This window comes from Rhamphochromis longiceps, linkage group LG11, assembly GCF_057381845.1.
Source record: "Rhamphochromis longiceps isolate RC_006_pf linkage group LG11, R_longiceps_female_GT1.1, whole genome shotgun sequence".
Classification (NCBI taxonomy): Eukaryota; Metazoa; Chordata; class Actinopteri; order Cichliformes; family Cichlidae; genus Rhamphochromis; species Rhamphochromis longiceps.
In genome coordinates this window covers 13130857-13145260 of record NC_140567.1, presented here as the reverse complement: position 1 = coordinate 13145260, position 14404 = coordinate 13130857, and the positions used below count along the sequence as shown (strand labels likewise).

The window sequence follows — 14404 nt, the reverse complement described above, 5'->3', positions numbered from 1 at the left end:
TATGTTCCTGTTTCTCACACTCTGATTTCTTCATCCTTCTATCCCACCAATTTTCCCATTCCTCCCACCTCTGTCTTCTCTCATTCCCTGAATATTTGCCCCTCTCAGATTTGATTAAGGAATTTAATTACAGCGAGGGACATAGTGGAGGAAGGCAGGAAGCGGCTAATAAATGTTCGGTGACCCAGAGAGAACAAAAGGTAAAGATAAGTGTATTTAAGTCAGACCTGGGGAATCTGAAGTGGAGGAGCTTATTGAACCTTATGTCAATAGCCAAGACTGCATAGATTTAGTTGTGCATTGATGCTGCATCACTGCTCCTACAGGTAAATCCTGCAGCACCCTTGAAGATTTACATTCACCAACCACTTTATTAGTCACACCAGGCTGGTGCTAGACACCTATTTACTTTCAGAACTGCCTTAATTCTTTATGGCGCAGAATCAACAAGGTGCTGAAGAAATTCCTGAGATTCTCGTGCATATTGAGCAGCTGTATCTCTACTAATTGAAGATTTTACATGTTGTGCATTCAGAGATGTCTTTTTTTGGTATACTAGCGAAGGATGGTTGGGAGAATGACCCAAAATAGGATATGCGGTAAAGAAAGATGCCACTTGCTTAGGTTGTGTTCCCTTTAAAACTTATTCCTTAACAGAAGGTAGTAAAACATAACCTCTTATGTTTACTAGATGATGGTGGAGGGTACCATATTGTGTTGAAGTATGGCTGAGCAGCTAGCTGTACAATGCTGTCTCTAGAAGCACATACTTTGCTGTTTTAAGGGCATAGATGCACTTAAACTGCATGTTGGCGCTATGTTGGCGCCTTAGCAGACTGGGAGGGACTTCAAAGCACTTTTCAGCCAGCTGGAGAATGTCGTGGCCATGAAAGAAGTAACCATAAAACGGGCACTTAAGCAGGACCCAGGAGACAACAGCCCAAAGTTCACAGATTTTACTGGCACAACAGGTGTCTTCACAAAAGGAATGTTAAACAGGATGTTCATGGGAAGGAGTCTCTGGCAACTTGGGACAGCAATCCTGAGATAGAGGAGATGAGCGTTGGAGACAGTCCAAAGTATGAGTGAGTCCAAAGCTGTGAGCAAAAAGCACATTTAAATTGTGAGGTCTTACTTGGAAGTGATGTGAGGTGAGCTGTGGGAGGAGCCACTGATCAGGGTTTGAGTGGCAGAGGAGGCAGGTAAGTCCAGAGGCTTAGTATTTGACAAAGTTTTCCCAGAGAAGGCAGGCCAGCTCAATAGAAACAGGTGAGTGAAATTGGATTTGTAACTACTATTCAGCCACAGAGGAATCACTGGAGGAGAAACACAAGGGGGTTAGCATGGGAGATACTGAGGTTTTGCTTAGAGCCATAGAGAAGTCTGATTACCGCTCGGTAGGACAACAATCTGGCAGAGACTCTGTGTTGGAGCAGGTGACAGAATAATAGGGGACAGGTGTGCAGGCCGAAGAGCAGGAACATGGAGACCTGCACCCTATCCTCCTCGAAACAGAAAATGTTAGCATTACAGAAAATGACAGATGACCAGTGCAGACTATGACAGAGTGAGATTTGTCAGCAACAATGGTGACTTTAATCGTGACCAGCTATAAAACAGTTGCTTATTATTATTTTTAATCAGGCACTGATAAAATATTGTTTGGTCTTCATGCATATTAAGTTGGCATCATCACTGCAGAAAAAAATATTGTGTGGCTTTTAAGTGTGTTCTACTTACAGTGGCGATTGTTACTGTAAGTGCACACCTCAACGCTCCTCATTTGAGAAAAGACAACCCTGTTAAAGAATTCAGGCTATGGAATTAATGTACACAGTGTATTACAGGTATTTAGGCTTGTTTTTTTTGCATTATGGCAGTACCTGGAAAAATGTCATGTATCCATGTATTGTGGCAGTAAATCGGAATGTCTTAACTTAATTTAAGCAATTTGGGCTAGTGAATCTAAACCTTTTTGTTCTAAAATCCATCTTTACAATGTTGAATATGCGCACAAACCTTTTAAAAAAATTTTGTTTTAATAATGTAGCAAGTTACTATTCTGTTGCCTTGCATTTTTCGATGTACTGTATGTCCCCACCTCTGATGTTGCTGCATTTGGCATTTTAATTGATTCACTAATGAGAGTAGACCACCCCCAACACCCAAGCCTAGACACGCATGTTGGGGAATTACTGAACGATAATTCTTATCGCACTGTTTCTTATTGTTGTAAGATGATGAACCCAACACACACCAGTCTGTACACTCAGACGCATGCAGATACACATACAGGACTGCACCAAATCCTATCTTTTCAGCTTCTCATTGTTGCTGTGGAGAGACATTATTCTGTCTGCACACTTATTCTATAGTCTCCATTCTTTGACCTGACACTATATAAGCATTCTGTCTTATTCTTATGCCCTCTTATTCTGATGGTAATTTGACTGCCTGAAAAGACTGGCAGAGGATTGTTCTGTCTCATTCAACAAAATACGGTAAAAAGTCATTCCTGGGATTTAAAAAAAAAAAAAAAAAAAAAAAAAAAAAAAAAAAATCCTCTGCGGTGGATTTCCAGGGCTCTGTCGTCGTGTCTGCAGTTGCCTGTCGGCCTCCCGTTCATATGCTAATGAGCCAGAGCTTGATTGTTTCCTCATATTTTAATCTCCTGCATGGTGCTGGAGGGGAGGGGGCAGCAGATAGGAAGAGGGTGGGTATGAGGAAGAAAGATGAGACTGAAGGGAACGAGATGATGGATGAGGAAAACAGGACAGGGCAGAGGATGTTGGAAACTGAGGAATGGAGAGGAGAAAGTTGAAAGGGAAAGATTTTTTTTTTTTTTTTTTTTTGAGACTGCTGACTGAGATGATATATTGAAGGAAAATGTTTGACAAGAACAGTAAAGAGGTGAGGGACGGGGTGGGGGGCAGGATGAGGTTATTAATATGCAAGAAGTAGGCGATAAGATAAAGACGGATAGAATCACTGCAGGATGATAAGCTGCAGATGGAATACACAGTTCACCTTATCAGGAGACATCCAGAGTTTATTAGCGGTGACACAAAAGAGGTACTACTACAGATGGAACTCTGCAATATTTTATATTACTTAATTTTAAACTTCAAGGGGGGTCATTGAAGATCAATGAAACTTCTGCACTTTTTCTTTTTGTAGAAGTCTGTTTTAAACCATTCATGATTCACCAACCCTGTCTGCCACCGCTTTTCATACATACTGCCGGATTGAAACACATTGACCAGGGGGCAATGAGAGGAGGAGCGAGAGAGACTTTCTTGAATAAACTAACGTTGAATTTGCATAAATATACATAATAAAAGAGCTTTGTGCAATGCGCCTCTTCAATATGCATGTTTTTTTTCCTCTTTTTGTAACTTGTATGCTAGAGGTCATGCAATTTAGAAGGAAGAATGTAGAATGAGATTTGTTTTTTTTGGAGGGGAAATATACTCGGAGAGGTGGAGATAAAATCATCTGGGTGGGTTTTGAAGTATAATGTAGTGGAATGTTTTTGTTGGGTGTCACTCAGGAAGGGTTTTCTTTAGAAAAAGCATACAAGGTCAACCTTTTTTTGTAGTTGGATTTGAAAGTTGCTGTGATTGTGGCAGGCAGCAGAGATGGCACATGTGCAAGGATATGGCTTGACCAAGGACTTGAATCTGAGCCAGTGTGTGCACCGCACCTACAGGATGTATTTGGTGGGAAATACAGTACCTGCACTGGTGGAGCCTTTCTTAAAATGAAAACTACTGAAGGAAAATGACAGTATTGCCAAATCTGAGCATACTATATGCTAGCCATTAACCACCAACCAACAAATTTCATTTTTGGAAGCACCTGCTTGGCCAGATATATTTCTTTGGATGTTCTGACACACAGAATTCAAACTACCTTCATTTTAAACAGTCAGAGCAGTATGCACCCATTTTCTGTTACATACAGCAGAAGATCACACAGGTTGGGAAAATGTTCCAACCTCTTTGAGGCATACGCTGTTACATAACTCCATTATTTAGACAACTGCCAATATTGCGGTAATTGTTGTAATATATGCTTTCCAGCATATTTACAGTGCAAGTGCATTCTTGTTGATATACAATTCAGGTGCCTGTGTACATGATAAGGTGTGGTTATAACAGCAGGTTTGTTGCTATGGCTACAGCTTGATAAATATACGGTTAAGATCGGCAGCTAAAAATGTTAAGACACTGATTACAGCCAAAGAAACAAAAAACAAAACCCAAAAACATCAGATGCAGGTAGAACTGGGCCATATCATACCGTTCACGGTGATACTGGTATAATGTTGGGCAATGATAAGAAAATGAAATATCGTGATAGAATCTGGGTTAAACGCGCGTGCACAGTGCCTTTGTTTCCGCACATGGCAGAAAAAGCATGGCGGTGACGGAGAATGAGAAGGGTGAAAGCGGATTGTTGAATGAAACTGATGAACCAGAATTGGTTTGTAAAAATGCTGCAACTTCAGTTGTGGAATTGGTTTAGCTTTCGTCCGTCAGATACACACCACAGCACTATTTTTGGTAGCGCATGCTAGCGGACCGTCGTTATTACAGTGTTTTTTGGAAAATACAGCGCACATAAAATCAATCCTTTGATTTTTCTGAAAATCAAACCTTATAATCCCGTGTGCCTTATGTATGAATTCTGGTTGTGTTTACTGACCTCAAAATGATTTTAAGTGGTACACGGCGCTCGAAAATCTGTCAATGTTTTAGTACGACTTTGCTAAGCCACGAACCCGCACTACTTAATGGATTGTTGGAGCATTACGGCCATCGTAGGCAGGAGCCACGCGGAGTGATACGTACTGCGCTTCAACATAATATTACTGTATTGTGTGTGTATAACCTCTTTTAAGTTTTGTGGATATTATACATGGTTATGCTGAGGATATTTCGGTCAATTTCCACTGGAAATGCCTTTTGCTTAAACTGTCAGCGAGGAATTTGCATTTGCACTGTTAAATTCTTGATGGTTTTTTTTTTTTTTTTTTGCACTAATAAAGTTGTGGAGTTGTAAAGTATTTTGTCTAGAGTCAATTATATCGTCAGTTATATTGGTATCGCAAATTTTCAAATGTATATCGTGATAAATATTTTTGGTCATATCGCCCTGCTCTAGATGCAGGTCAAAAAAGTCCATCGTCCACACTGATATTCACATGCTATGTTTTGCTTTACCACCAATTGGGCGTATTACTTAACAGCTGGTAACTGTGAGGTGCACAATTGACAAAGAATAGCAGGGATGCTGGCTGTTTAATAGAAAACACATGGGAAGGCTCAAAGATGCTTTTCAACTCTAATTTCTTTGCTGTAATGTAATGGTGCATTACTCTGTGTTTAGGTTACCTTTTTCCAAGTGAATTGCTGTCTGACTTGAGATGCAAATGCATTTAGATAAAGTGCCATATGTTTGTGTTTTTCAACATTTCCCATAACCCTACACACCAACGGTGACTCAGCCTTGGTCTCCAGAACAATAGGTGGGCAGCCTAATACAACTTTGAATCAATCACAGCTTGCCTGTATATGCACAGATAGCCTGAACCACCCCTCCTCGACCCACCCACCCACTACCCTCCCCATGACCTTCTCAAAAACACAGCCGCAGGAATTCGCTGAGAGTTCAGCAACCTACCACAGCCTCTCTCCATCATCTCTTTATCTCCCACCAGGCCTGTGAGCACAAAGTCCAAACTGCATGCCTCCTGGGATGCTTGTGCAACATGTTTATGACAGCCCAAGTGTTGTTGATGCTGCTATTGCTGATGTTAACGAGAGAGGGAGAGGTAAAAGGCTGGAACATGTCGTTCCACTGGGAAGCAACCTTGACGACCTTGATCTTCTAAGGAGACTGAGAGAAGTAGAGAAGGATTCATATGGGAAGGTGGTGGCTGAGGAGACTGGAGAAAGGGAAAAGCTAAAAAAAAAAGATTCTAGAAAGACTAAGTGGCAGCAGATTAAATATAATGATAGATCAACAAAGTATTGAGATTTTTATCATTTAGACAACGAAAACATTTTGATGAAAATATGAGCAATTTTCAAGTCGAATATCCTGCATCTATATATTAAGTAAACAGTCTATATATTAAACACCTTGCTGCAGTTTCCTGCTGCACTTTTGCTTTGGCAGCAAGTTAAATAGGTCAGACTGTTTTGATTGGCTCATGTTCTGTTTTAATTAAAGTGAAACTCTTTGGTGTGACTGACCTCACACTTAGATGTAGTCTGATGAAACTTGCAGACACCCTGGTAAAACCTGAGCATGCCTTTGAACTTAGGAAGCCTTCAATTACAATAACCGTGCTATGGTAGCTCAAAGGGTATGGTTAGGTTTAGTATTACAATTATATATAATGCTAAATATAATGCTTGGTCTGATATGACAGACATTGGCACAATACTGTATGTGTATGGGTGCCACAGCCTGGACCTCTGAACCACGATCTGAAGGTCCACGTGATGACAATGCTATATAGAGCTGTTTAAAATGACAATAGGTTTACAGACTGACAAGATCATTTTGGTGTGGCATACTTTGAGTATTTTAGTATGGCTTTGTCATACAAAGTCAACAGTTTAATTACGTTACATTTACATTGTTCTTGAAGGGGTTTATTTTCAATATAATAGACTTGTGATCAAAATCTTTTTGTATTTGATATTTATGATAAAACATTGGAAATAATTTTACTAAACAGTAAAATAAATGCTACACATGTCCTGTAGCACCAATAATAAAAATCATAAAATAATCTTCAAAAATTTATGGAGTAAAAGGCTCGCAAAATTTCAAAATCCCTGGTAGCCCTTCGGGCCGGCACTCTTCAGTTTTTGGTATCCCAAAATAAATTTAAGTAGCCCGAATAAAAAGAGCAATTTATGTTTTGTTTCCCGTTTTGTTTCCATTACAATATTATACATTAAAGTATAATATTGTAACAGAAACTAAAATTAATCAAAAACTTGTTAAAATACAAATCACAACAACTGAATAAAAATTACAATCATCAACTCAAATACTTGGTTCTCATTGAACAGAAATTTCTATGACCTTGTAAGAACTGTGTAGAACATGAATCAGTCTGTGCCAGATCCTGAATCTGACATTTCCACTGGAGTCACTGGTAAGAGGTAAGTGGAACCAAGATCTAGGCCATTTGCTTTTTGAAGTTTGCAAAGACTGCTAAATTTTGCCAAAGGTAGTTCACTCTTTGCAACATGGTACGCTGTTCTAAACAGCTTTTTCAGGACTTCTTCTGTGTGCTTGGTTCATTTTTAGAATGTTTTTTGCAATTGCTGTTTGTTCTGGGAAAGATATTGCAGACTGAGCAATAATGCATTTCTTGCATTTCTCATGGGTTCTGATGGGGTCTTTCTTAAAATTACTGGTCCCAGTAACAAAGGTGCTTGTCGACTCACAACACACCTGGCAGAACATCATGTTATTTAGCTCGTCATATTCCAGCCACAGAAATTCTTTTGTCCATGAAACCAAAAAAGCTGCGCTTTTTTTGCCTTATAGTCTGATTTGTCATAACTTTTCCGTTTTGTGGTTGGCTTTTCTTTGGCTGCCCCTTCTTCACCCTGACCTGTCTTATCTGGCTGAGCAGAACTAAAATACCTGCTACTGAAATCTCTGCGCAATCAACCTCACATGTTTAAGCTTGCTGTGGGAGATTTCACTTGTCATGTCTGAATAGTAAGCTAATGAGTGATAAGACGATGCCAGAGGAATTGGTGCGCAAATAATCGTCACTCACCAATCAGTGCTGCTGCTCTCTACACAGATTTTGGTAGCCCGACTGGAAAAATCGTTAGCCCCGGGACATCGGGCTAGCGATTTTGCAAGCCCTGGAGTAGATTAAAATGGGTTTCAAAAAGGGCAAATAACAAAAGCCTGCACTTGTTTTTTTTTTTTTTTAACTGCACTATGCACTTCCTAAAGTACATTTAGTAGAACAAAGATAACAGTATAATACCATTCCCTTAAAAGTAAATAGTGCCCAGAGGGTGAGCTGCCTTGGTTTGGGTTTGTGCTCTTGGAGTGCTTCTTGTTTGTACTGTCTTGATCTTGACCACAGTTATCACTTTGACTATTTATCTGCATATTTTCTTCTTAATAAAGCATGTAGACCATCTGTTGAATCAAGGTTGCACCTCATGTAGGGACAAAGGACTGCAGATCTTCTTTTACTAGGAACTCGGCTGCTAATGGAGATAGTTTTATTAAATAACCCTACGGTGTGATTTACCCAGGCGTATCATTTACTCTCCAGACTAATCACAGGCTGGGCTACACCTCTTGCCTACACATTCCTGAGCTTGACACTTGGAAACAAGCAAGTATTCTGTATTGGATATCATTAGGCTTGTCTCCAAGAAGACTATTTATACCTGTGCACAGCATTAGCTGAACTCTCTGCAGTCTTCTCCGCTTCCCCTAACTTACAGTAAATGTGCTATTTTTCTTTTCCTTCATTAAAAACAATGTAAAGCACTCTGTGTAGAGCTTTAATATTCAGCTGCACCCTGAAGCCACATCTTTCAAGGAAACAAAGCCTGGATACAATAGTTTGACAATCAAGTTACATTTATGAATTCCTGAAAAGATGATTTGTTGTCTTTTCAGGCATTCTGACAGAAGCACTGGCCGAGGCTTAATTTAGCTGCTTGTGTAATATCAAAACAAGGACAGTATATTGGGTGCCATGTTTCCATTCGGATGTACTGTATTCATAAGCGCTTCCTTAAACCCTTCCGCTGCTGTGTTTAGAGGCACAGTGAGTAAGAGAGAATCTTAGAACTGGACCCAAAAATAGCTCGCATTCTTTCCTCTGTTTCAGGAAGCATCAGAAGAGGTCAGAACCACCCTCTCTCTCTCTCCCATGTCCGCCTCTTTCCTTTGTCCCATGTATCTTTAGCTTTACCCGTATCCTTTCTTACTTAACACTCTTTATCAGCCTTTCCTCTTCTATAGTTTTTTTTTCTGTCTTCCCTCATGTCATCCAAAGTTCACCAGTATGCGATGTTGTGCAATACCTTCACCCACATCTATACTTAGTTTGTTTTTCCCCCCTCCCCTAATGTTGTTGCAGATAAGTTTGGAGATAAGTTTGATCATCACAAAGACACCTCTGCACATACAAGACTTTTCAGTAGCTATTCATTGTTTAGAAGTTAAAGAACTGAGTTTAATGTATTCTGTTTAAATTATTCCTAAAGCAAAACAATAGCGGGAAAGTGGAGATTGGCAGATTTGGGTGGGTGGATGGGAAAACTCTACAGAGTACAATGAAATAAGTTATTTTGCAGGAATTACTGCCATGACGAGAGTTCAGTAGCTGGAACAAGTAAATATTCCTGCATTTTTTTTTTTTTTTTTCCCTTTTTGAGTAAAATTCAACCTCGATGCGGTTGATTGAGGCATCCTTTCATTACACTTTAAAAAGAAATGCAACAGATTATTGTTATTGTTATAGTTCTCATTTGCTTTTTCTCTATTTATTTGCTACATGCAAGGACTAGTGTGAAATATCATTGTCATGATGAGCATAAATGAAGATCAATGCTAGCACATCTACTGTCAGACAGTTAGGCACACAAAGGGTAATCATACTCCTGCATCTTCACAAAGCAAGCAAATGTGTTTAATAAAACCATGCAAATATGGAGCAATGTGACTCTAAAGTGTATTAGAAATGTAAATGATACAGAACTTCATTCTTGAAGTCTGCAGTAGAAAGGAATAGAGTAACAGAGCTGAAAGTGGGGTCGATCTCAGCTGGTACGTGACAGAGCTTGGATCTCCTTCACATGGCATGTCAGACTCATTTTCCATTGTGGACCACATACAGCCCACTTTGATGTCCATTTTCCTACATGATAAAGAAATGGCGCTATAGTCAGGGGTGCACATAAGTGGTCCGCAGGTGCGCATTCGCTGTCAAAATAAAAGACGCGCACCGGATAAGAAGTTGCAACGCGTGTTTGTGTACGTTAGATTTTCTGGAGGAGGACAGACATTTGTTTAGAACTCTTAAAAATGTCGAAGAAGCAAGCTCCTTTAAGCAATTACTTTGGTGTTTCTCCACCTCCAAAGAAATGTCAGGAGTCCGAACCGCAAAAGAAACGCGTATTCTCGGAAAAGTGGTTGCAGGAGGTGAGCTGGCTTCAAACAAATAATGAACGCACAGAGATGTGGTGCAGAATATGCTGTGAAAATCCCACTCTAGCTGACAAAAACACTGCCTTTTATATGTACACAAACACGCGTTGCAACTTCTTATCTGGTGCACGTCTTTTTATTTTGACAGCAAATGCGCACCTGCGGACCACTTATGTGCACCCCGGCTATAGTAAATTAAAGAGATCTGTCACCGTGACTCTTTGGGACTTAAATTACAGAAATCTGTCATTTTATTACTTTCAGGTAAAACTTGTGAAAATACAATTAAGTCCAAAACTTATGGCCTCATAAGTTTTGGACTTCCGATGGACGGCCAGTGCCTTGAAAAAAGTAACTACTTCATAGTAATTCCTCTGCTTTTGCTCTGAAATGTACACCAGCATCAGTCAGCAGCATGCATGTGCGTCACACTAAAGTAATATTTCGCAGCACGTTTGTGTTTCAGGACTCAGTTGTGCATGAAATCTGCAATAATCCCAGTGACTGTGTTTGCCTTGTGTGACAGTTTGTGTCGCTGCCTCTGAGCCTTTTTCCCAGTGTGAGAACTGCTCCACTGTACTAAGTGTGTCAACAATACCAGCTGAGAGGCAGCCTTCAGTCCACACACAGCAACTGCAGACTAATCCTTAAAAGAGAGAAACTGGATGAAAGCACGGAGGGAGGGAAGCACAGAGGAGGAAGAAATATAGAGCAAGCATATGGGAAAGTGGAAGGATGGAGATGATAAGAGCAAGAGACGGAGCGATGGTGGAGTTGAGCTTGACAGTGAAAGAGGGAGAGAGGAGAGGTGGAAGTGTGAATGCTAGAGAGAGAGAGGGAGACGGAACGATTTTAATGTTTCAAAGGATTTCCCTATCACAGTCTCTGACACATTACATACACAGCTCACTATCAGCCCAACCCTGACAGCTGCACAAATTGGCTGAAAGAGGTTCCCTGGGCAAGGCCTTTGATCAGGTTTGTGTGTGTGTTGTGTCAGCAACACGAGGGGAAGGGGAGAGGTTTTGTACATTTGTGCATACCTGGACATCTGCGTAGTGGAGTGAAGAAAGACTCTTTCTGCTCCAGATCAGTGTAATGAAATGAATGTACAAAGATAAGGCTAACTGTGTGCATGTTTGTTAATAGTCTAACAGTCTGGTTTTGCTTCATGAGCTTATATTGTGTTTACCATGCAGTGGTGTGCAGTGTGTTATCTTAAGCATGTATAGCTTTTACCCCTGTGATATTTCTCCATAAGATTTCAGCCCGGTGTCTTTTATGTGTCTGACACTCCCCATCAACCATGTGTCTGTGTTATCTTTCCGAGGAGGTTGGTAAACAAACCCATTGTTGAAAGGCTCATATCGAGCCGGTCCGCTGCACAGTTCAGGCTTTGAGGCGGTGAGGTTTCCAATATCGTGATTGCAGACACCACATGGGGAAAAAAAGATATGCGCTTCTTTACTTTCCTCTAACAGTGACACATTATACAATAAACTTTTATAAAATGTCCTGAGAAAGCACACTTATGACAGACTTCACGTGAATTGTTGATTCTAATGATTGGTTGTTTAGCTTTGTTTGTCAAAAATGGTGTAAAATGACCATAATTTTAAAAAGTTTGAAATTGTGAAACCATTTGTCTATGACTCAAAAATATATAGGCAATTATGTCCTGTCAACTAGATTGACTAATTAAGGAATTGATTATATTTAGCACATTTTAGTATATTATATAGTTCTGTTTTGTGTCTGAAGTGGCTGATACAAAGTTGTTGAGCCAGTATCAATATTCTTCTCAGTGAATACTGCTTTAGGAGTAGAGGCTGGAGATATCACGATATTTAAAGAAAATTTGCACTAACGATGCCTCTGATGATGCAGAAAAAATGATAAACGATGTTTTATGTTTGGAGCATGAGAGCAGCAGTAAGTAAATGAAGAGCATTTTCCATCCTCTTCCTGCGAGTTATTGTCATTGATGACACACTACCTAATTCAAAGTGTGACACTATTGAAATGAGGACCGGTAGCAGAAGCATTCTAATTCAACAGGGGCGACATAGCATGAGCCAAATATTAGAGCAAAAGTAGCCCAGCTGCTTTAGTTGAACAATAAACTCTTCAGGACCCTGGTCAATATGGTCACATAGTAAAACTGAAAAATACTTTATACCTGGGAAGCTGTTTAACCAGCTCTGTAAAGTTCTGCTTTTCCAACATTTAACTGTGTCAGTAATTTGCATTCACTGTTTGCCCATCCTGTCATACGGAGTTCAGCTTGCAATGCTTGGTTGGGTCTTTTTTTTTTTTTTTTTTTTTTCTAACCTTTGCGTCGCATATCAGTATCTGCTCCATTGTAGCCTTGTTGTACTCGATGTGTTTTTCCCTCAAATGGTGAAACTCGTTGTTTCCACATTACCGGGAACAATTTTCTTGCATATTTTGCAAAGTAGCGTGCTGCTTTGGAGGTGATTTAAAATCGCTTCTGTTTTAGTAGCCAAAAATGATTCTTTCTCTCTGACATGCTTGGAATTGTTTCATTCATTGCACTGGTAAATGTAAATGTGTGGCATTGCTACAGCAACGATATGACATCTTTTTGACATTATCATGTAAAAATTTGTTGGTGGTATTGTGAAAAATGTATGGCGCAGCCCTAAATTGAAGTTATTCAGGAAATAACATCAAACTGCAAATCTCAGAGACACTGGTAATACAGAGTATTATTTGTCCCAGCTGTTAAACTGAAGTATTACCCAGCATAGCCTCTCTTTCACCTCTGCACTTTGTTTGTGTTTGAGCTGAAGTGTACAGGCTCGTTGTTGGCTGCTGGTGTGAGGTGCTGGCCTGTAAATGACATAAGCGCCTTCTCCTTTTACTCCTGCGTGTCTTCCATACATGTGTTGAATCCTGTTAGCGCTGTCTGTCTGAGCTGCTAGCATGCGTCTGAGTGTGTGTTAGGATTTGTGCACCAGCTGAGAGAAAATACAGGTAATGGATTAATATCAGAGCTGGCTCAGACTCCACATTGCTCTGTGGTGACAGCCTGTCATTATCACAAACACCGGCTCACACTCGTGCACGCACACACAAGCTCACACAAGCTTCCTTGCAATTGTGCATACATATCCACACACAACTCCAAATACAGGATTCACCTTAAGTATGTACACGCTTCCTTTCCTTACCTGTCTCTATCCTTTCTCTTCCTGTCTCTCATTTTCTCGTCATTACGGCACACAGTGCTGCTGCGCTGTGATCATCTCAAGCTGCAGCAGCTTCTTGAACTTGTTCTATCCACTTTCCAACAGTGGAACCAACACTGGGACTACACATCTTTGCGGTGTAGCTGTTTTCCTCCAAGGCAGCAGACGGAGTGTTTTGAATGCTGCTGTCATATGGGCCATCAAGCTTGTTTGCTTCCTCCAAACTTAACCTAATAGTTTGCCTAAGGCAGCGGGCAGGCAGGGGTGGGTGTGCCTTCAGTGCCAGGCACTCATTAATCCTTGCACTGCTCTTCTCCCTGCCAGAAATGGTCATCTTATTAAGCCATTTAGTCAGTATTGAGCTGTGTAATTGGACAGTGGAGGCCAATAGGAAATGTTTGAGTAAGTTAAAGGTGATAAAAGGACCTTGCTTGATTTAAATGCTGTACAGCCTGCTCGGTTCACCCATGGCATAAATTTATTAATACAAATTATAGCGGTGTTTGCTTTAAGACTTTCTTGCCTGACAGTGGCTTGATACCTTTGCATTACAAGAGATGTTTTGAATATCTTTCATTTTTCTGGTCTACGTTTGCTTGCATTGTAACTAAGGTTAAACAACCAGAAAGCAATTTGTGCTGCTTTTAATGTTTGCTGATTTGTGCACACACACAAACAAACCTGTTTTTCATGAAAATTATCAATGGTTTGAAACATTTCCTTATCTAAATCACTGTAGAAGTCACTGCACCTTTACACTTCAGTCAGCGCTGAAAGGAAGTCCCTACTGCCTTGTCATTATGTGCAGAACCTTATGTGAAGATTCAGCACAGCACGCTATTGTTATTTGGGCAAGCCCCAGTGGTTGGGTACCATGAACATCACGGACTAATTTCAGATCTCTTGCTTTCCTAATTTTATGTACTTCCTCTAGAATAAAGAGATAATTGGGACAGGAAAAGATGTGGATGTGA

General features: G+C 40.3%; 1 protein-coding gene across 6 annotated transcripts in view; it reads left to right on the top strand.

Annotated features, from left to right (window-relative positions):
• Nucleotides 1-14404, top strand: part of LOC146658656 (RNA-binding motif, single-stranded-interacting protein 3-like) — a 132991-nt gene that overhangs the window by 24583 nt on the left and 94004 nt on the right. The window contains exon 1 of one of the 6 annotated variants that reach the window (XM_085422365.1): nt 1063-1202. The exons of 4 other annotated variants lie outside the window; for them this stretch is intronic. The gene's annotated coding sequence lies outside the window, so the exon portion shown is untranslated. Of the gene's footprint in view, nt 1-1062; nt 1270-14404 lie in introns of those variants that run through there. One more of the 6 variants, XM_085422364.1, reaches the window with a different exon arrangement.